Below are 21,433 nucleotides of genomic sequence, written 5' to 3' on the forward strand. Positions count from 1 at the left end.
ACCAACTGTGATCGGGAATGGGTGAGTGTCGCCAACGGCGGTCCTCACTATGGATTCCGAGTTGTGGTACATGTCTCGGATAATGTCAATATAGGTTTGTGGCACATTCTTCTCCTTCAAAGCCCACCAGATTACCTGTCGAGGTACGCAGTCAAAAGCCTTCTGTAGGTCCAGAAAAGCCATATGCAATGGCGTTTTCTTTTCCCTGTAGGCCTCGACTAGCATTCTCAGGGCAAAGATGGGATCTATAGTACCACAGCCAGGACGAAACCCATACTGACACTCCGAGACTGTGCACTCTTGCCGGAGCCTAGAATCGATGACGCGTTCGAAGAGTTTCATGGTGTGACTCATGACCTTAATACCTCGGTAGCTTCCACAGTCCTGTACACTACCTTTGCCTTTATAAATTGGTGTTATAATGCTCAATCTCCATGAGTTGGGCATTTTGCGGCTGGTGAGGATGCGGTTAAAAAGGTCAGTAAGTATGATCACACCACGAGGACCCATCGATTTCCACGCTTCAATCGGTATGTCGTCAGGACCCACGGCTTTTCTGTTCTTCATGTTGCGAAGGCAATTTCGCACCTCGTCTGGTGTAATAGGGGCAACAAGTCCAAGATTGGGGGCAGTTCTGGAGGAGACACATTTGCGTGTTGCGTATTCAGCAACTCGTTAAAGTAGCTACGCCACCTCTCCTTAACCCGGAATGCGTCGCAAACCAAAGTACCGTGGGTGTCAGTGATACACAAACATTTGGTTATGTCTTGTGTAGACTTCTCCCGAGCCTTTGCCAGGCGAAAGATGGACTTTTGGCCCTCTTTGGTCTCCAATGTGTCATACAATGGTGACAATTGGTCTTGCCGGGCTTTGGCAACGGCTCGCTTTGCGGCAGATTTAGCTGCTTTATATGATTCGAGGTCTTCAGGAGACTCAGTCTCTTGCCACTTTTTAAAAAGTGTCTTCTTATCCCGAACCGCCTTCTGCACTGAGTCATTCCACCACCACGTCTCCTTGTCGATGACGCGGCCTCCCTTGGACGTGCCGAGCACCCGTTTACCCAGGGCGCCGACTGCTGACTGAATCTCAGAGTACTGACTATCAGCGGACTTTTCCTCACTTGAGCGTAAGTCTAAACTTAAAGAAGCTTCGTGGAAGTTATCCCCTTTTGGTCCAGTCAGCATCCACCACCTAGTTCTAGGTCTACGTCGCTCGGGTACTTTCTTCTTTGGCATTACCAGCATGTCCATGACAAGGATGCGGTGTTGCGATGTGAGGCTTTCGCCTGGAATAACCTTGCAGTTAGACACTTTGCCGATTTGGCTCCTTCTTATGAGCAGGTAGTCTATCTGGGTGGAATGTGACCCACTCTTGTAGGTTACGAGATGCTCAGGTTTCTTTTGGAAGAAAGTGTTCACGACAGCCAGATCTGATACGAGGCAGGTGCTGAGAATTGAATCTCCCTCTGCGTTCGTACGACCGTAGCCGTAGCCTCCGTGGACACGTTCAAACCCCCTTGAGTCCTCACCTACATGCCCGTTCAAGTCTCCACCCACGATTATGCTCTCTGAGTTCGGAATGCAACGCAGAACGTCCTCTAACTTATCCCAGAAGGCCTCTTTCTCTGATTGCTGGCAACCGACCTGGGGGGTATAGGCACTGATAAGATGTGTAACAACACCTTCCATCAGTAGCTTCACCCGAATGAGTCGATCACTCAACCTATCGACTTCAAGGAGACCTTTCTGAAACTCTTCAGACAGTACTACCGCTACGCCATTCCTCCCTGAAGGAGACCCGGTGTAAATCAGCTTATACCCTTGGCCGATTTCACGTGACTTGTTCCCCTTCCAACGAGTCTCTTGCAGAAATGCTGCATGCACCCTGCGTTTCATCAGGACATCTGCTAGTTCTCGACAGCGGCCCGTTAGAGAACCTATGTTCCACGTGGCAAAGCGGAGTTTCACTTTAGGTACTAGCGTCTTTAACCGTGCCCGTACTTGACACGGTAGCCCTAGTCCACTTGTCGCAGGTATAGGGCGATGTGCCTGCGCGTCGTTATGCGGCGACGCCCTAGCCATAGTACCCAAAACTTTATCCGACCTTTCCATAATAATTGACAGGTTTGTAGTATTACATGAAGCGACTGCCGTCTGACCTCCAAAAACCCCGAAAGGAACTACTTTTGCCAGAGCCTCGTTTGTTGTCCAGCAGGGTGCACCACGGGCAGGAGAGGTTGGCTTGGATTCACAAGATGTTATTCGAACCCCTTACACCCCTGTGTAGTCTATCAAATAGAAATTGTATATTTTAACTTAAGGGGCTCCCCACGGTTTTCATCGATTTTTGACAAGTTTTGAGTTGAAACTCCTAAATTTGGCCTACAGATATAATTATAAGACTAACCAACCAACGGCCATCGGTTCTTCAATCTTTTATCTCTATTCGTAATCTAGAGCCATTAAACATGGTCTAAAAAACACTTTTATCGATATTTGATTTTAGTGAAGGGTGGTTACATAAATGAAATCGACATGTTTGGATTTCCCTTGGAGTTTTCTCGAAATTGAAGAGATATTTTAATTTTAAACTAATTAAAACAAAAGTTATGCCAAAAAAAACAGTTTTCTAACCTAAAATTGTTCAACTTTGATGCAAAATATCACAGAAATAATGAGCTGTGAAGTAATAATGTGATACTATTTTGTTTAAAGACGATGCTGTTAACATGATAGGCTTTAGAAACTATCAAAATATCAATGGATTCAAATCGAAGGTTATTGGCGCAGGGAAGTACTTACGTGAAAGATTATTTTAAATTAAAACAAAGCTAATGCGATTATTAATATATATATATATATATATATATATATATATATATATATATATATATATATATATATATATATATATATGCTAAGCAGTAAAATCGCATAACATCAAATTAAAACATGTAAATATTATGATAAATAAAACGCACTTTATTTTATACGTAATTTAGGTACATCGTAGAGCTTTTGAAAGTTTTGATACATCGAAGTAAATTAATTGATTTGGAGAATATTTTTGCATATTAATACCAATAAAATACCTTACTGTGGTTTGCCTACATTGTATGAAATTAACTGCATATAATTAACCGGCTTTAAAGTAAGTAATAATATAAATCCTAGAGTTTACCTAACTTGTATGTTCCATAAAAGCTAAAGCAGTAAGTTTAAAAAGTTCAGGTAAGTTGCCTTCATAAAATACCTTATCTGTCGCTCTTAATTTATTTATTTACTAAGAAAGTCCGTTAGTTCTCCTGTTTATGAACGTTTTATGCTAAACATGGAACAGTTGTTTTTGCTTGACGGCACTTCTTTTAGAAGTTTTCTTTAAATACCTTTATTAATTTAGCTGCGTCAAAATTATTCATGAACACACTTTTCGTCTGCAAAGTTAGTGTCGTTTATGTTTGAAAATCGTTTTGAACTAACAAACTATGTACTTGCTTCAGTCAGGCTTAAAATCAACACTCGTAGAAAAATCTAATTAAGCTTTGTTTTATCATACAACTCATAAGAGATTTAATTTATAAATAGTAATGAATAATAAATGAACTAAAATTTTACTATACCAATTTTCGTTTGTCAAACACCGACTATCACTTATGAGCTAAGCAAATATATATAAATACCAAACGCATCTAACTTTATTGTACTTTCTTAGAGATTTATAGTACCAACCTATTCAAAAATAAAATTACTACATTATTAATAGGTACTAGTTCTATACAAAACTATCACATTTGGTTACGACATATTTATACGTTTATAGAATTCTTCTCTTTTGAACCTGACAGATCACTATCTCAGCCTTATGGCAGTGCAACATCTTAGTCACAACATTGAAACACTGTTCGTATACTGCAGTTGTTGGCGTTTGTAACAGCACCTCTAGGACCTAATTGCCGCAGAACGAATACGACACGCGTGATGCACTTTACTGTGCAACTCTGAGCTCGCGGTGTAATGCATCTTGCTTAGTGCCACTGCCACGTGGGTATAAAGGGGTGCAATTCTTTGCAGCTGAGTGGAGGACTTAGCTCTGGTCATCTATGTTCCATAACAAATGCCTAAGATTTAGACGTGGAAAGTAGATTTATTGGTGAATAAGGCTGACAGATATATAGGTATATAAAGATATTTGACATAAGCAATATGCATACGTCAATAACCTATGGCACTCAGACACTTACTCTTACCAAAGACATATGTATATAACTCCGTATAGACAGATAAAGTCTAAGAAAAAAACGTACCTCAGTACCATACAGAATAAGGTACGGTGGCCTAGATGGCATTACACCTTTGGGGTACGCTCAGCTAGATGGCGCTAATATTAATATTTGACACTTTAACATACATCGAGCTAAGAATATGGACCAAATTAAGAGTTTTGAATGATTCACAGTTATTTTCATTAGACTGCTGATTTTCTTTTTGCTGTGTACTTAACACAGCAAAAGGGAATGGAACGCGCATGTGACACTAGTTGCAGGCGTCCATAGGTTACGGTGACCGCTTTACATCAGGCGGGCCGTATACTTGTTTGCCACCGACGTTTTATATTGTCCTTTTTGATTTTTGTCTAGCTCCCGATATTTCGACGCAGTTGCATGCATCATGATCACGGAAAACTGACGAAGGCGGGTGGATGTTAAAGTTGCATAGACAGCGCGCGATCTACCCTCCTTCAAAAAAAAATCAAAAAGGTAATCACGGTCTATATCCCGGTCAATATAAGTCTAATGGACCAAATTGTCAAAACTGAGGTTCAAAAGTTTTAAGCCTGTGTCAAGAGATGGCAGTCTATGCACTGTGATCTGTGATTACACATTTTACTTCGACAGCAACTATCTATAATACTCGATCCTCTTTGCTCTTACCCATAAGATGTGAATAGTTTATATAATGGGGTTGAGTTGACATTGAAAGCCGAATAATTCTCTGTCTAGGTAGATAAATACTAAACTACTAGTTAGACCAGTTTCTCCGCGATCATCCAATTGCGGCAAGGGAATTTAACTGCGAATGAAACAATAATATCTTTTAAAAACTGCATGCTTCGAGAAGGCAAACTACCTCATCATGACTAAAGCTATTATGAAAAGTAAAGTAGACGGCATAATTGTTCCAAGTGGTAGACTAAATGTGTGATCACAATAACTCACTGTTTTCTTATAATTGGGCACTCATTGCTTTATTTATGATATCGTCAAAACCGTTGATCTCGAAGTATCGAAATAATATTTTTTAATAATTTATAAATGAACCAATGGAAAAAGATGGAAACAAGTTGTTCAGTGTCTACACTGAGAGAAATCTGCATTGTGAATTTAACAAGTTCGACTTGTTGCGGTTTATCGTTTGAATCAGCCAAACGTATGTTTAAAACAATATGTGTCAGGTTGTTTTTATAAAATCGACTTGTTGATTCAAATATATTGCCGATTCAAATGACAAGTAGCTTGTTGTTTGAACCAAAGAGCACGTAGGCGCTATTTTAACCAAAAAACTTGTTGAACGAACATGAAAACTGGTTGTATTTTCTCTCAGTGTAACAATATTTTTAAGATTGACATTATTTATTAATTCAATGTCGTTTTAAAACAATATTGTTCATTACACCAATCAATTGCTCTGATACTTAGAATAAGACGATAATTGTACATTGTTGACGATTTAAAAGTGCTTATTGTAAGCGTATTTGAATAAAGAATATTTTGACTATTGACTGTTGAACACAATCGGCCTGACATTTATAACGCGAGTGACCTGGCCCCGTAGCCGAATGGCATTTCTCCGACGCGAAACGAAAACGAAACGCCGCGAAAAGCAGTCTGGCTCTCTCGCGCCAATACGCAAGAGCGATAGAGATAGACATCTACTAGCGTTTCGTTTCGTGAGCGTTTCGTGAGCGTTTGTGCCATTCGGCTACGCACCCTGAATCCCCAGGCACCCATCACTGATCAACGCTGCCGCTGACTCCTATTGTCACAAAGTAAAAATAGATAATCTTTCAATAAACTATTATCATCATCCTTCTTGCGTTTATCCCGGCATTTGCCACGGCTCATGGGAGACTGGGGTCCGCTTTGACAGCTAATCCCAAGCTACTGCCATCTGACCTTCCAACCCGAAGGGTAACTAGGCCTTATTGGAATTAGTCCGGTTTCCTCACGATGTTTTCCTTCACCGAAAAGCGACAGACAAACAACAAAAAAATTAACTATATCAATAAACTATTTTCCATTAAAGGAAACAGCTTGAATCAAGTTGTGCAGTCGCTATAACATGAACACATTTGGTCTGACATCTAGGTATTACGCGAGTAACCTGGATCTCCTGACACCTGACACCTATTGTCACCAACTATCCCATACAACCATTTCAGTCGCAAAATCTTCAAAAATGACAATCTGAAATACGAAGGTTTCTCAAACTGTCTTGTGAAGTTGTGGACTGGTTGCTTTGAATCATTTAAATATGAGCGAATTAAATAATAATAAACGACGACGACCATTAAATGTCGAAGAGTGCTTAAATTTTAAGCACTCTTCGACATTTTATAGAAATGTGGGAAAGTTAAGAAAAGTGCAGAATGATAATACAAATAGATAAGCACTTTATAGTTACTTAATGTATTAAATATATAATTTTTAATTCTTATTGATAAAAATGAAGTGTAGTGTTGCTTTACACAATAAAAGTAGGAATCAAATGAAATAGAGTATTTACTGTGATATTAATACAATTTCTGTTGCGCAATGATAGTTTTTTTTCAGTACAGATGCTGTTTTTTCTAACGCAGTAGTGCGAGCAAATCAAGCAATGATTCATTTCTTGACTGGTCGAAACTCTTAGCTTAGATTTAGGTACTGAAAATCGTCGTACGATACACGTGCGAAAAGGACATTCACAACTCGTGTCGAAGTAAAACACTCCCTTCGTTCGTGTATTAATTTATCGCTACTCGTATCGATTTTCCTCTTTTCCGCACTCGTATCTACAAGTATTTTGTTTGGGTTACAAAAAAAACACATTATTTACTCTACTACGTTTTATTTATGTCTCTTTAACATTACAAATTTGTAGACATTTATCTATACAAAAATTGATAGTAATATTAATGACTACTACTTCAACAAGTGTCAATTGTGAAATGCCGCAAAATACTAGTTGCTCTATAGAAGACCATAATAATATGATCCCCGATCCTTTACAACCCAGCAGCTCGGTACGCACGTTACAATTTTTTTTTAATCTTCTTTAGTGAGGGCAACTGAGTACGACGGCATATTTAATTGTTTATAAAGTTTGAGGATACCTGGAAAAAATTAATACATGAAGCCATTTTGAAAATATAATAAATATTCACTGCTGTCGGTCACGCGTGTACGCTGCGACCATTTTGCGACCGTTTGTCGACCGTTTGGTGACCGTTTGGCGACTGTTTTTTACATGGAATATTACCGTCTTAATCCATATTTTAACAACTTTATTGGTTTTCTAGGCATTATTTTTATTATTTCAGTATAGTATATGCACCGGAGCACTAAAACTTCACCAATCAATATACATAACACGCAAACACCGAGTAGTCAATAATATTATTACTGGTTAAACTGAGGTAAATTGATGGCGCGTTGATAAATTTAGACTTATTTTATGAAATCACTCGAGCAATTTAATTGGCCATGGTAATTAGCCCACATTATATTACAAATGCAAACAATATTTTATCTTTAACAAATTCTTACGCCATTACATTTTAATGTCAAATGATTTTATTTCTTTTTTACTTTGACGTCTCTGACAGTCGCCATTTGAAAAGAATGAAATGAACGAATTATTTTGGGAAAGTAGTCGCCAAACGGTAACAATGTGTGCACGCGTAGTGCACACTTCTGTCACTTCTGTGACCATTTGTGCCTGTTACCAATCGTCCCCATTTGGGTCGCCGTGACTAAACGTCGACCGTACTGCGACTAAGCATTGAGACCCGAAGACCTGTGTGTACACAAAATAGGAGGATTTGCGTAGGAACGGCGACCGATTATGGTTATATGGGATGAGTATAGGTAATCTTTAATTAAAGAAATATAAACGTAAAAAACTATATAAAATTGATGGCAAATAAAAAATTTCAAATACAAAGTATTGTAAAAGTTTGGTCTTGTAGCCTTAGAAGAATTTACTTATAATATGGATTTCAAGAAGTTTAAAGATTTCAACGAGACAGCAAACGAAATAAGTGCATATACCGCACTGAATATTAAAGTGAAATTACTTGAGCTATGATGGTAAGCAGAAAATAAATTAAAAACCGGCCAAGAGCGTGTCAGGCCACGCTCAGTGTAGGGTTCCGTAGTTTTCCGTATTTTTCTCAAAAACTACTAAACCTATCAAGTTCAAAACAATTTTCCTAGAAAGTCTTTATAAAGTTCTACTTTTGTGATTTTTTTCATATTTTTCAAACATATGGTTCAAAAGTTAGAGGGGGGGACGCACTTTTTTTTCCTTTAGGAGCGATTATTTACGAAAATATTAATATTATCAAAAAACGGTCTTAGTAAACCCTTATTCATTTTTTAATACCTATCCAACAATATATCACACGTTGGGGTTGGAATGAAAAAAAAATATCAGCCCCCACTTTACATGTAGGGGGGGTACCCTAATAAAACATTTTTTTCCATTTTTTATTTTTGCACTTTGTTGGCGTGATTAAATACGGACGGACGGACGGACAGACAGACATGGCGAAACTATAAGGGTTCCTAGTTGACTACGGAACCCTAATAAGCTAATTGGTAGCAAAATAATATACCATCAACTTATCAGTTATATGAAAATAATGTGTACTATTTTATGAATGTCACAGTAATATTACAAATATGGTTAACATTTGCAACAATTCCTGCTGAATATTTAACAAACGCAGAATAGTCCTGTCCCGGGTTCATATTTGGACAGAAATTTAAAATCCAGTTAACACTTATTTTCAGGGCAAATTGAGCGCGTTTAATATACCGTAACGATTATTTACAGCAATTAAAAATGTTTACGATCTGTTTTGTCTTCTGGTTTCTCTATATTACAACTAGCGTAGCTTTAAAAATATGAATTACTATATATGTATAGTATGTATGTATGATTGTATATGCTTAATTGGCTTCATTGCACATCATGAGAAGAGCAGTTCTATATACTAAATGAATGCAACATAGATGAAACCATCCCTGTCTGCGACATCTTAATATGAATAAAATTTATTGTGTATTTCAAAAATTAATACCTGTTTAATGCAATGCAATAATCAAGCGCAATAAAAGAAGAGTAGGTAGATGATAACTATTAGTTTTTGTCGTCTGTGTTCATATAAGTTGTTTGTCTGTTTCTTATTTAGGCTCATTCGTATTTGGTCTTATTCTAAGTTCCTATGGAACTACGATTAAGAAAACAGCAAAAATGTCAAAAGAAGATGATGACTATTAGCGAATGAGCCCAAATAAGATAAAGACAAACATCTCACACGGCCAAAGACGAAAGTGATAAAAGAAGAATTTATATTGTGTACCATGACTCGTGGGCCAAATTGCGCGGCAGGAATTATGCTCGTGTGGCTTTACCCTGAGTTAGAAATGCCAATAACTGCAATACTGCATTTGCACGTGCGTGTGCGCATCGGAAAGCGTAAACCGAGCACATGGTAGATCAAAGGAGCGGCCGGACGGGGGAACTGTTTGTGAATGAATTTACTGTTTTGTTCAAATTATGTACGGATGCACGTTTATGGGCCCCGATTTAGGATTCCGGATTTATTTTAAACTTCCGAATGAGAATACGAGATTATTAGCCATATTGTATTATATTCTTAGCCATTTAGATTATTAGCCGTATTATTTTGTTCAAGTTTGTATAAAAGATAACATTTTGTTACTATGTGCAAATTTTACTCAGTGTGATGTGACATTAGTATACACGACAAACCTTTTAAACGAAACCCACCCAACTCTAAATCGCTTTTCCTTAACTACACACTCCTATAGTGTACAGAACCAGGATATCCGGAATATTGAAAGAATGTTTACCTTTTACCTATTATTAAAGCCTGACCAGAAATATATGATACTAGCTATCGCCCGCGGCTTCGCTCGCGTTAAATTCGAAAATTGCAAAATGCTTCATATAAACTTCCACCCCCCATTTTAGGAAATTGGGGGGTTAGAAAGAGACAAAAAGTAGCCTATGTCACTCTCCATCCTTTCAACTATCCCCACTTAAAAAATCATGTCAATTCGTCGCTCTGTTTTGCCGTGAAAGACGGACAAACAAACAGACACACACACTTTCCAGACACAGACACACACTATTTTCTTCATACTAAACTGAACCGTCAGAATAACAGCGCCCTCCTAAAAATAGTCTTATTTCTGCTTAGGCTTTATTTAGTTTTATACTTGTAAATTTAAAACTATAAATACCCGACAGAAAAAAAATGATATTTAGTAATGACTAACCTGATTTAAAATCCTTTACAATTGCCGACATCTTTTTGGGCTTGAAATGAAACTCACATCACAGCCAACAAGGGACGGGACAGGTTTTTATTTTTGCGTGTTAAAGGTTTTTTTTTTATTTTGTAGGTATCATGTGCGTTAGATGATCTTGTTAACATGTTTTATTACTGTTTGATAGTTTTTCAGTTCACAATACACGAGTAAGTAACAGGAAAATGCACTATTTTTATTATTTCACAGATATCAAGAAATTTTATCGATGTCAAGCATAAAATTACAGAAAGCTAATGAGAGAGACAGAGAAGAAAAAAAACTTTATCTAAAACTATGAAACCTCATCACAATAAAAAAAAACTCGAATGACAACGAATCAAAAAGACTATAGGTAGTTACATGTATTCTCTTTGGACGTAACCTGCTGTCAAATGATATAATGTTCGGATATTTTTAAGGAGTGCATAAGATGGCATAAGACCAACATAAGACGGTACACAAATAATTCAAAAATAGTTCATAGATTCATTTTTTTATGAATTTTATACATTTTTGTAACCATTTAAATACTTATTCGTGCTCAATTAACAATTGATGAAATGCAGACTAACCGGCCAACTCTGCCAAATGGACGGACCATGCGTCCTGTTACATTTATGTATTAAATGTCCAAGAAAGACCTGATCCTTGGAATAAAAGCTAAACTGCTAGGTACGTGACAAAATGATATTTGATATTTTTACGGTACAAGGATCACGAGGATAAGCTAAGGTGATTTTTTAACTTGCTATCAAATATATAGTTTATGCGGTCTATGAGTTTTAGGACAGGAGAATGCCATGTAGCATTAAGTCCGCCTTTTATAACTGTATATTTTTACTGTGCAATAAAGTTTCATTTAAATAAATAAACAAATTAAAAAATATGTAGTTCCACACTAGCTCTGCACCCTTTTTCGAAAATGTATATACAGTTGTGTGAAATGTATAATTGTATATGTATAGTTTTTTTAACACTGGGAAAAGTGTAGGTTGATGACTTTATTGTAGATATTTAACTTTCCACGTACGTACGTAGCAAGAAAGTATTCGAATTTTACAATTAATGAATCAATTTGTTGCAGTGCAAAATTCCAATTGGTATCAAAGGACTACCGAAGAGTGGCGAAGAGTAGGAAAATGATATATCGATGCTGTACCCGTAATGAACTTTCTCAAGCTGACGAATCTCTAGATTGACAAAAATATATGAACACACTTAACAGGTGAGTTACTTGCCACTTTTAACGTGTTTTACAGACAAGATCACTTACAGGCTGATTTATAAATGATTCACTAGATGAGACTTATAAATCGACAAGCACCGAGGTGCGTCCGCATTTATTGAGTGCATGAATGCCGCGAATTCTAATAAACAAGACCGAGTGCGAAAATAACACAATATTTATGCGTAAGTAGCTACACATTTTTGTTTCGACTTGGCCGAAACCGACACGAACTGCTTACATACATGTCAGTCTTACATCCATTATCTATAAGGTACATAATACCTACAGCAAAAATAATTTAAAACAAAAATAGTAATTACCTATTAAATAAAATAAAATTCATTATTTTTAATGTGAACACAGACAACAAACAACAAGTATGGTCAATCACACAAAATTATTGTGCTATAACTAAAAATGTAAACATTTATTATCGAAATAAATATTTTTCATTTTTCATTTTCATTTTCATTTTTCATGTGATATTTTTAGGGCTTGGCAATTTAAATTAAGGTCGTAGAATGGTTATTGTAATTTCGGCCCTCGCGACACAGTCAGGATGGCCGAGCGGTCTAAGGCGCTGCGTTCAGGTCGCAGTCCACTTCTGTGGGCGTGGGTTCGAATCCCACTTCTGACAAACTTTTTGGATTTTTTTAAATAGCGTTTTAGTCTAGCATTCTTCTATTATCTTATAATGCAAATAATTTTACACAAGTTAACATATGTAAACAATGTTATGGGTTGATGAAAACAAGGAATCTTTCATTTCTTAGCGGTGAAAATAGCTTTTGATAACGAATACAGACGGATTAGTATACTCGTTATCAGCCGCCTTATCAATGCCACCGGGTTCAATAATTTACTCTCGAGTTGAGCAAGTTGTATCTTTCTTAAATATTTTACATTCCAATCGTTCATTAGGTATACTTATCTACTTATCAAGCACCCATTTATTTACTCTCCACGTAAGTTCGATTTCCTTAGAAAATAGTCATTGCATTATATTGTCACGTGCTCCTATCCTTTCTTATACTTGCACTTAAGACGACCTATAGGTATTAGCTTTATAGCTCTTCTTGCGCAAGTGGTTTTAAATGTAAGTGCAGATATCATTCTAAAAATTGCCTGTTATGGCACCTTAATCGATAACCTGTAGTAAAGTCATATGTGTAAAACAATTTTACTTATTAACTTAGGTACTTGCAATTCACATTTATTGCCTCAATAATTTTAAAGAAAAAATGCACATCAAAAATACTTGACTATTTACATATAGATACATAGTCGAGTATTTTTGATGTGCAGCGCATTATTTCTTCCATTTCTTTAAAATCTTTTCGGCAGCCATCCTGGAGCAAATGCATGAATTAATTGTATTACTTAAATAAAAGCTCCATGTACAAGTTTAAGATTTACTTCACCGTTCATTCGTACATTTTTAAAACTTGTTCATGAAGCAGCGTGACCTCGAGTAGCTCTTAGAGATAGATAAAACTTTCATAAGACTGGAGTGGCCAGCTTAATGGTTCGCCATAAACGTCCTGAGTCGGGCTAGACAAAAGCCATGGGCAGGCCATCCCCATTCATGGGGCCATTACGGTCCACGCACAATAAGTCTATTCAGGAGTAACGATTGAGATGAATAAGACGTTATTGTGGTGTTGTGCAAATATTGAGTGTTTTTGAAGTGGGAAATACAAAGTTGCTGGAAAGTATAAAATCAGAAAAACATGTATAAAAGTTAAGTTCAGTGTCACAGTAATTAAGAACACAAAAAACTTTCCCTTCAGATTAGAGGTATATGCAAGAGATACGAGGATTCCAAAATACAATTACAATTTGTCCTTAAAATCACAACGGAGGATCGGGGCTTAGGACAAACGAGGTGAGACTGAATTGATTCACCACGATGTGCTATCCAATCGATATCCATTCACCACTCGGTCATGCCTGTTTCTCATAACACGAACAGCACCCATGCATTAGTGGTTCTGAAAACGTGCAACGTCGTCGCACCCAATAATGACACTCGAATTGGTTCGGGCCTTATTACGTATTGTGTCGATGTCACCTAGCCTTGCCATGTTGGCACTGACATATACCTATCCGCTAGCGTGGAAGTAAGTAACTGTATATGGAAATAGCATTATGCATGTATGATGCGATATATATGATGTATCTAGAAATTATCTGTATAATAATAACTTACGCCCCCGCTAGTGGTTATGACAAAGTTAAATTCTTCTTAAATAAATAAAAAAGAAGAAACTGACTGACATATCAACGCACAGCCGAAACCGCTGGTCCTAGAGATTCCAAATTTGGCATGCTGAAATGGCTGAAAAAGGATTTTTTAAAATTCAGCTCCTAAGGGCGTGAAATGGGTCCAAAGTTTGTATGGGAAAACAAGATTAAATTAGGACGCGGGCGAAGCCGCGCGAAAAAGCTAGTAAGTACAAGTATTACATGAATTCAAAGAAAAGTTTTATAATTTTTGTATTTAATTAAGCATTATCTCATAAAAGCGAACCGCAAAATCATAATAAGAGATTATAAATGGGTGACTGCTATTGGCCACTTGCATACGCACTTAACAAATATGCTTAACAACGCTGAATGCCAAGCTTCCAATCGGCAGTTTCCAGATAAAAGACAAACGTTTTTCTTTCTCGCCCCTCACATGTCAAGTAAAGGCAATAGCGATCGCATAACAGTCTGCTTATTACATCCCGGTGCATGCCTAGAGCCGTGGAAACTCGGAAATGCGCACTTGACTCCGAAGTGTACAGACGCCGGGGTTAATTTGCACTTTTCTCTTTCACGCTGGAAAACGTTACTCATAGCGTCATACCATGCCTGCTAAACTGGCCATACCATAAACTCCTATAGGAGAAAATCGTTTTGGTCTAGAATCTAGTATAAAAATATCTAGACTATTAATAAACCATTTAGTTTGTTAAACAACTGAATTGAAATTTACGTAAATTCCCTGGTGTGCGTGCCTTCTAATAATTTCGTGCTTGAACTATTTATATTATTTAGCCATTCACTAAAGTTTTAGAACAAATTTAATGTCTGTCCTTTTATGCCTCAGGGAAATTCCAAATTAGTCTCTCATTTGAAATGAGAAGTAGCCATAATTAAACGCTTTCAAAGGCTGTCTGCAGTAGGGAATGTCAAAATATGAAGGTCTATTTAAAGCATCTTTTCATGCCGTTTATGCGGGGCAGGGACACCGTCGGCGATAGACATTTAATGTTGAGGTGGAAGCTAACGACTGAAGCGATGAGTTCTTGAAGTCGACTACCTAATTCAATTGCTTGAGTTCACACTCGGGTGACCCAACTGTCAGATTTAGCAATGTTGGTATTATGAAAAAGTACTTAGTTACTTTTCCTGTAGAATAGATTTGAGTAGGGGGGTGCCTCTTTGCTAAAATGCTAAAAATAGAAACGAATAAAATAATGATAATGAAAATATGTTCACATGTTCTACATCGATAGAGAAAAAAAGTCCTAAAAAAAAACACCAAACACTAACAAACATAAATTGCCAGTAAACCAATAATAACTGACACCCTATAAAATTCTCTTTACCTAAAAACCTAGTCATTTTACACAAGTACTATTATTGGAATCTATTACCTGTCAATAACTGCGCACGTTAATTTTTATTAGGTACATAATAACTATGACCCTAATATTTATTTCCTTATACACTAACTGTATGACGGGAATAGAAATGAACTCAAACAATGTTGGGTATGTAAACTGGAAATTAGAATATCATGGGATATATTTTCGTATTTCAGACATGCGTGGAATGGAAACTTACGCGTTTCGCTCATAGCTTGTGCCAACTTATACAGCGCATCACACGTGTATAACTGTTTGTTGTTGGCTGTCATCACAAGCTTACAGAATATCTCGACTCGGGGTTACCTTACCTTATATGCATTTACGTTGAAATATTTATAATATTATTGTTGAAAATTAAAGCATTGACCTCCACGTCTACTTACAAAATGGCAGCGAGTACTTATTGGTCTCTTAGAATTGCTTGCTAATAAATAAATAATAATAACGCCTTCCAAATTCTGGACTAAAACAACATGGTTACGTGATTGGAAAGATACAAGTAATAATTAAAAAACAACTGATAATTAGGTATACATCCTACAATTCCTACATATAAAACAATCGTCTATGGCGGGGTGGCATTCCTTTTTAACCGACTTCATTTTAATAAGTTTCTTTCTATTTCACCTACAGTACAGTACCTCGTACGCGTACGCCATAAATTCATAAACACATTTTTTAGTCTTTTATAAATCGTAAGCGAAAATTAAACAAATCATGTTTAAGAGATAAATGTATTGTGTTTTTTACAAAGTACATTCGCTAGGTTGATTAAAATATAATTAAAAAGGATAATGAAAGCTTTATCATAGTAAAATTGGATTTACAGTACTTTTGTGTCGCATTTTTTATTCTGCATTATTTTTCATAATGGGAAAGGAGGCCTTTTGATCATTCATGTTTTATTTGCTAGGATTGAACAGTCTTTAAAGAAAGCAAATGAAAATCACTTGAGAGAACCTGTAATCTCGCTAAAAGCACATTGTAATTAGCTGGTAAAGTTCTTATACTTTTATATATTATTCATTGAAAAGTATTTTTTTACATTAGATAATGATCATATTTTTCATGGCTGAATAACGTTTTGCGGGCATTTAATATGAACTAAATTTTGATGCAAATCAGGGTGGCTAGCCGAATGGCACAATCGCTCACGAAACGCTCACGAAACGAAGCGCTAGTAGATATCTATCTCTATCGCGCTTGCGTATTGGCGCGACAGAGCCAGCGGCGTATCGCTTTCGTTTGGCGTCGGAGAAATGCCATTCGGCTACGGGGCCAGATCTTTTACGAATACTTAATCACATAGATATAGGTACATATGTATTATGTATGTATTAAATGAACAATATCCATATTTTAGAATGACTAAGTACTTGAATAATAAATAGCCCCATTGTATCCAGATACACAACTCTGACCATAACAATTTTTTCTGAAATTACATTCAGTTATGAACTCATAATATCATTAGGTACTTACATTTGGACACACAGTTACGCGTAACAATAGTTATGACACGTGAAAGTCCGCAAAAAACAGGACGAGCTCTGGAAAATAGTCGTGACAGATGTAGGTAGTTTTTGTGTAAGTTGATTAATATTGTACCACAGCAACATACGCGGTAAACACTTAATGTTTTACACAAAAAAAATATTCTGTTAACTTTTTTTTTAACACTTTTATGAGCTCTGGCTGAAGTCATATCCTTTCTGTGACATGATGAGTTTGGTCAATTATCGGACATTATGAGTAAACATTATTGAATTGATACAGTTCCATGACTTGCAAACATGACCTATGGTCAAAGTACAAAAAATATACTTAGGTGGGCGAATCCACTTTTTGACCGACAACAGTTTTGAGTGTCGGATCCTTGGTGTTACTCAAAATGTCTCCGGAGTTACTAAGAAATCGAACTTCTAATAAACAAAGTTTCGGTGTATTGGGTTTAAAATAGAGATGCAATGCAACTAATAGTTGTTTGGCCGGATACCGGATACCGAATATTCGGCCTAACCATCGTCCGAATATTATATCCGGCCGCCGAATATTCGGACAGCAGAATTTTACCTACATACAATACCTACAATTTAAGCAGGGAGCGGGCGCGTCGTGTAGGTTTTGACTTGTTTCGTATTGAACTTCGCGCGGAGTCCGTTTTTGTTTAAATGTTTATTTTTTTAATAATAAAGGGCTATGATTATAAGTATTATAACCGTAACTGGTTTTTTTTACATTTAATTTGTTTACTCCAAAATCATTAATCAAAAATGCACATCCGGTACCCGGCCGGATAGTACATACATCACTATCCGGTATCCGGCCGAATAGGCCGGATACCGAATAGTAACCGAATATTCGGTGCATCTCTAGTTTAAAACAGTTCCTTAACTGAGTAATTTAACAAACACCATATAGTGATTTTTACAACGAAGTCTGAAAATTGCGGACAGCTTTGAGTGAGATTTGTCAAAATGTTGATCCACCCAGGTACCTAAAGAATATACATTCTAAAGTATGTTCCCAGTTAATTTATTAACGTCTACTTAGCTTTTGCTTTAATTCGGGAACAAAACGCTCAGCACTTATAAGAATGCATTTAATAAATCGCAAATCCCATGAATTAGGGTTCAATGTTGTAATATTGCAAAATTGCCTTTGTTGTTTGAACAGTAAGGTATATATTTATAAAGGAATGAAATCGGATACCGCTGAGTCGCTCGGGTGGTATTGGTTACAGGAACATTAGTCTAAGACAGACGTAATTTAGTTGTAGTATATTATTTTACTGCAACAAACACTGAAACAAGTAGAGATATTTGATTGTGATACTGTAGAAGATTTGTTAATAGTCTAGTGTTGTAAAGTATGTACCTAAGGTACAGGGAGCCAAATTCGACTAGCGGGTATAATGTCAACTAATCGATTTTGTTTTCCATGTTGTACAATTTCCACATTATTAATAACCTAATTATTAATAACTCGCGTCGGCAAGGCGGCTACAACGTTCGGCAGGCTGCGTACAAGAGTGTGGAATAACAAATACCTTACCATTAAGACCAAAATGGCTGTATATCAGACTTGTGTCTTAAGCACACTCTTGTACGGCGCCGAAACCTGGACGTCTTACGCTGGGTGTCCCTCTACATTCCTAACAACGTTTGTTCTATTATCACTTGGCCTAACCGTTTTGGCCTAATGGGCATGTAACCTAATAATCAATTAGCATAACATCGTACTTGGCATAGTGTAATGGATGGCGTAATCTTTATTTGTCCTATTTATTATTACTATATTATTTAAAAGGCCTTATTTTATTTGCGATAAAATTTATAATCATAAAAACTTTTGATCTATACTATTATTCTATAACTCTTTTCGCCTCATATTATGTATTAGCCTGAATATATAATGCGCGTAATAATGATTGGCCACATATTAATTGTGGTCAGGCTCTATAATGTGTGGCATAACTAACTAATCTAAATTTGTGTGCTGAATTGTTGCCTAGCCAGTATACTACTTGTTGAAACTGTGACCATTAAAGAAACAACTTGTTGCAACAAAAGTGGGTTAGGTTAGGTTAGAACTGCGATAGCCACAAAAACGACTTGTTGGCAGAAAATTGGGTTAGGTTAGGTTAGAACTGTGACCATTAAAGAAACAACTTGTTGCAACAAAACTAACAAAAGTGGATTAGGTTAGGTTAGAACTGCGACAACCACAAAATCGACTGGTTGGCACAAAATTGGGTTAAGTTAGAACTGTGACCATTAAAGAAACGACTTGTTGTCAGAACAGTGGGTTAGGTTAGGTTAGAATTGTGACCATTAAAGAAACAACTTGTTGCAAGAAAAGTGGGTTAAATTATAGTAGCAAAATATTAGGACACATAATATTAGCTGAAATCGCTATAGGAGTAATAGTTAGTAGACCATACGATGCATTAGGGAGAAAAAGGATTATGACAATGAATTATTATGAAAAACTGTATTAGTATAACTAATGAGTATGCCTATTAACATTAGAGCACAACATTTTAGGACATAAAAATTTCATCCAAAACTTAATAGGGCAACCACAATTAGGGCATATCATCGTTAGGCGAACTGATCATTATACCAAAGAGTTTTAGGCGAAACAAAAAAAGAAGAAAAAACTTTAGGAATCTAGATATACATACAACCCACGACAACACCTGGTTTCAAGACTTAGCCGTAAAGCGTTCAAAAAGACACAGTCGCGATACTCTCCCCTCGGCGGAGGGGCCTCAATTCACGTGTACGAAATGCGGACGTGCATGTCGCTCCCGGATAGGTATATATAGTCACGCGAGGCGTTGTCTCTCGCATTCAGACGCTGCTTAAATCATCTGTCAAGATGTAAGAGGCCTTATGATGAATAACCTAACCACAAAATTAAAATTTTGAAAAAAACCCTGATCGCGACATAGTAGACCGATTTTCATGAAACATGGCTAAGATCACTCCCGACTAACTCAGCTTTCAGACAAAAAAAAAACTAAATCCAAATCGGTTCATCCGTTCGGGAGCTACGATGCCACAGACAGACACATACACAGACAGACGGACACGTCAAACTTATAACCCCGTCGTTTTTGCATCGGGGGTTAAAAATAGTGTCCACTGGTCACACACCTATATATATTACATGGCACGCGTGTTCAGTGGACACACATGGCATCTAGTTAATCCATACTTCCATACTAATATTATAAATGCGAAAGTAACTCTGTCTGTCTGTCTGTCTGTCTGTCTGTCTGTCTGTCTGTCTGTTACGCTTTCCCGCTTAAACCACGCAACCGATTTTGATGAAATTTGGAACAGACAATTTTTAGACCCTGAGACAGAACATAGGCTACTTTTTATTTCGAAAAAAAGGGATGAAGGGGTTGAAAAAGAGGTTGAAAGTTTGTATGGGATTTCTTAATTTTAAATGATAAAACCATGAAACTTTATATTTTAGCACTTGATAAGAAATCATTAAACATATATTTAAAGTCACATACAGGTCGAACGCGATTAATTAACATTATTTTTACCTTTAAAATAAACATGGTTGGAAATAAACATTAACTAAAAGCGGGTAGATTATATTTATTTGTCTACCCCGAACATTTATATAAATTAATATCGGGTAGTTTTGTGTTGTTTACATCTCCGGTGACATTTTGCTGGGACGTCAGTCTTCCGCGACCACGGCCAGTGCAACCTGGCCGAAACGTTGGGAAAAAAGGTAAAAATAATGTTAATTAATCGCGTTCGACCTGTATGTGACTTTAAATATGTGTACAAAGCGCGAGAACTTAAAGTGTTATATCATTAAACATCTTGATAAGGGATAGGGATAGGGATAGGGATAGGGATAGCGATAGGGATAGCGATAGGGAAAGCGATAGGGAAAGCGATAGGGATAGCGATAGGGATAGCGATAGGGATAGCGATAGGGATAGCGATAGGGATAGCGATAGCGATAGCGATAGCGGTAGCGATAGCGGTAGCGATAGCGATAGCGATAGCGATAGCGATAGCGATACGGATACGGATACGGATAGTATGGGTATCGTTAGCGGGATACGGATAATCGGTCGGCGGTCTCTTACAATCAATGTGCTCTAAGACGATCGTTGTTTGCTTGCTTGAAGATTACGTTTGCGATAAGTATAAGCAAAATGTAAAAAATTGTAAGGGATAATAGAAAAAAGTACTTTTTACCCACCGATCATAGTGTCGAAATACGGGCTATGTGGGATGTTTATAAAGGTTTCCCCAGCGTATATAGAATTACCTACGCTGTGGTCGATGTGTAATATTTCTACAATCATTGCAAGCAAAAGTATTATGTGCAATCGAAATAATCGCAGATAAATATACCTACAGAGAAACCTACGGTCCCTACGGATCCAAATGAAAATCTTAATGAATACTTTTATTACGCGGGCGA

General features: G+C 36.9%; 1 protein-coding gene and 1 non-coding gene across 2 annotated transcripts in view; one reads left to right on the plus strand and one right to left on the minus strand.

The window, feature by feature from the left end:
• Positions 1-10,657, minus strand: part of LOC125231216 (kinesin-like protein CG14535) — a 330,022-nt gene extending 319,365 nt beyond the window's left edge. The window contains exon 1 of the mRNA XM_048136598.1: positions 10,568-10,657. The gene's annotated coding sequence lies outside the window, so the exon portion shown is untranslated. The remainder of the gene's footprint in view (positions 1-10,567) is intronic.
• A 1,724-nt stretch (positions 10,658-12,381) lies between these two features.
• On the plus strand, positions 12,382-12,465 carry Trnal-cag. The gene has a single exon. It is a non-coding gene; the product is annotated as a tRNA-Leu (tRNA).
• The last annotated feature ends 8,968 nt before the right edge of the window (positions 12,466-21,433 follow it).

This window comes from Leguminivora glycinivorella, chromosome 1 (genome assembly GCF_023078275.1).
Source record: "Leguminivora glycinivorella isolate SPB_JAAS2020 chromosome 1, LegGlyc_1.1, whole genome shotgun sequence".
In the NCBI taxonomy this organism is placed as follows: Eukaryota; Metazoa; Arthropoda; class Insecta; order Lepidoptera; family Tortricidae; genus Leguminivora; species Leguminivora glycinivorella.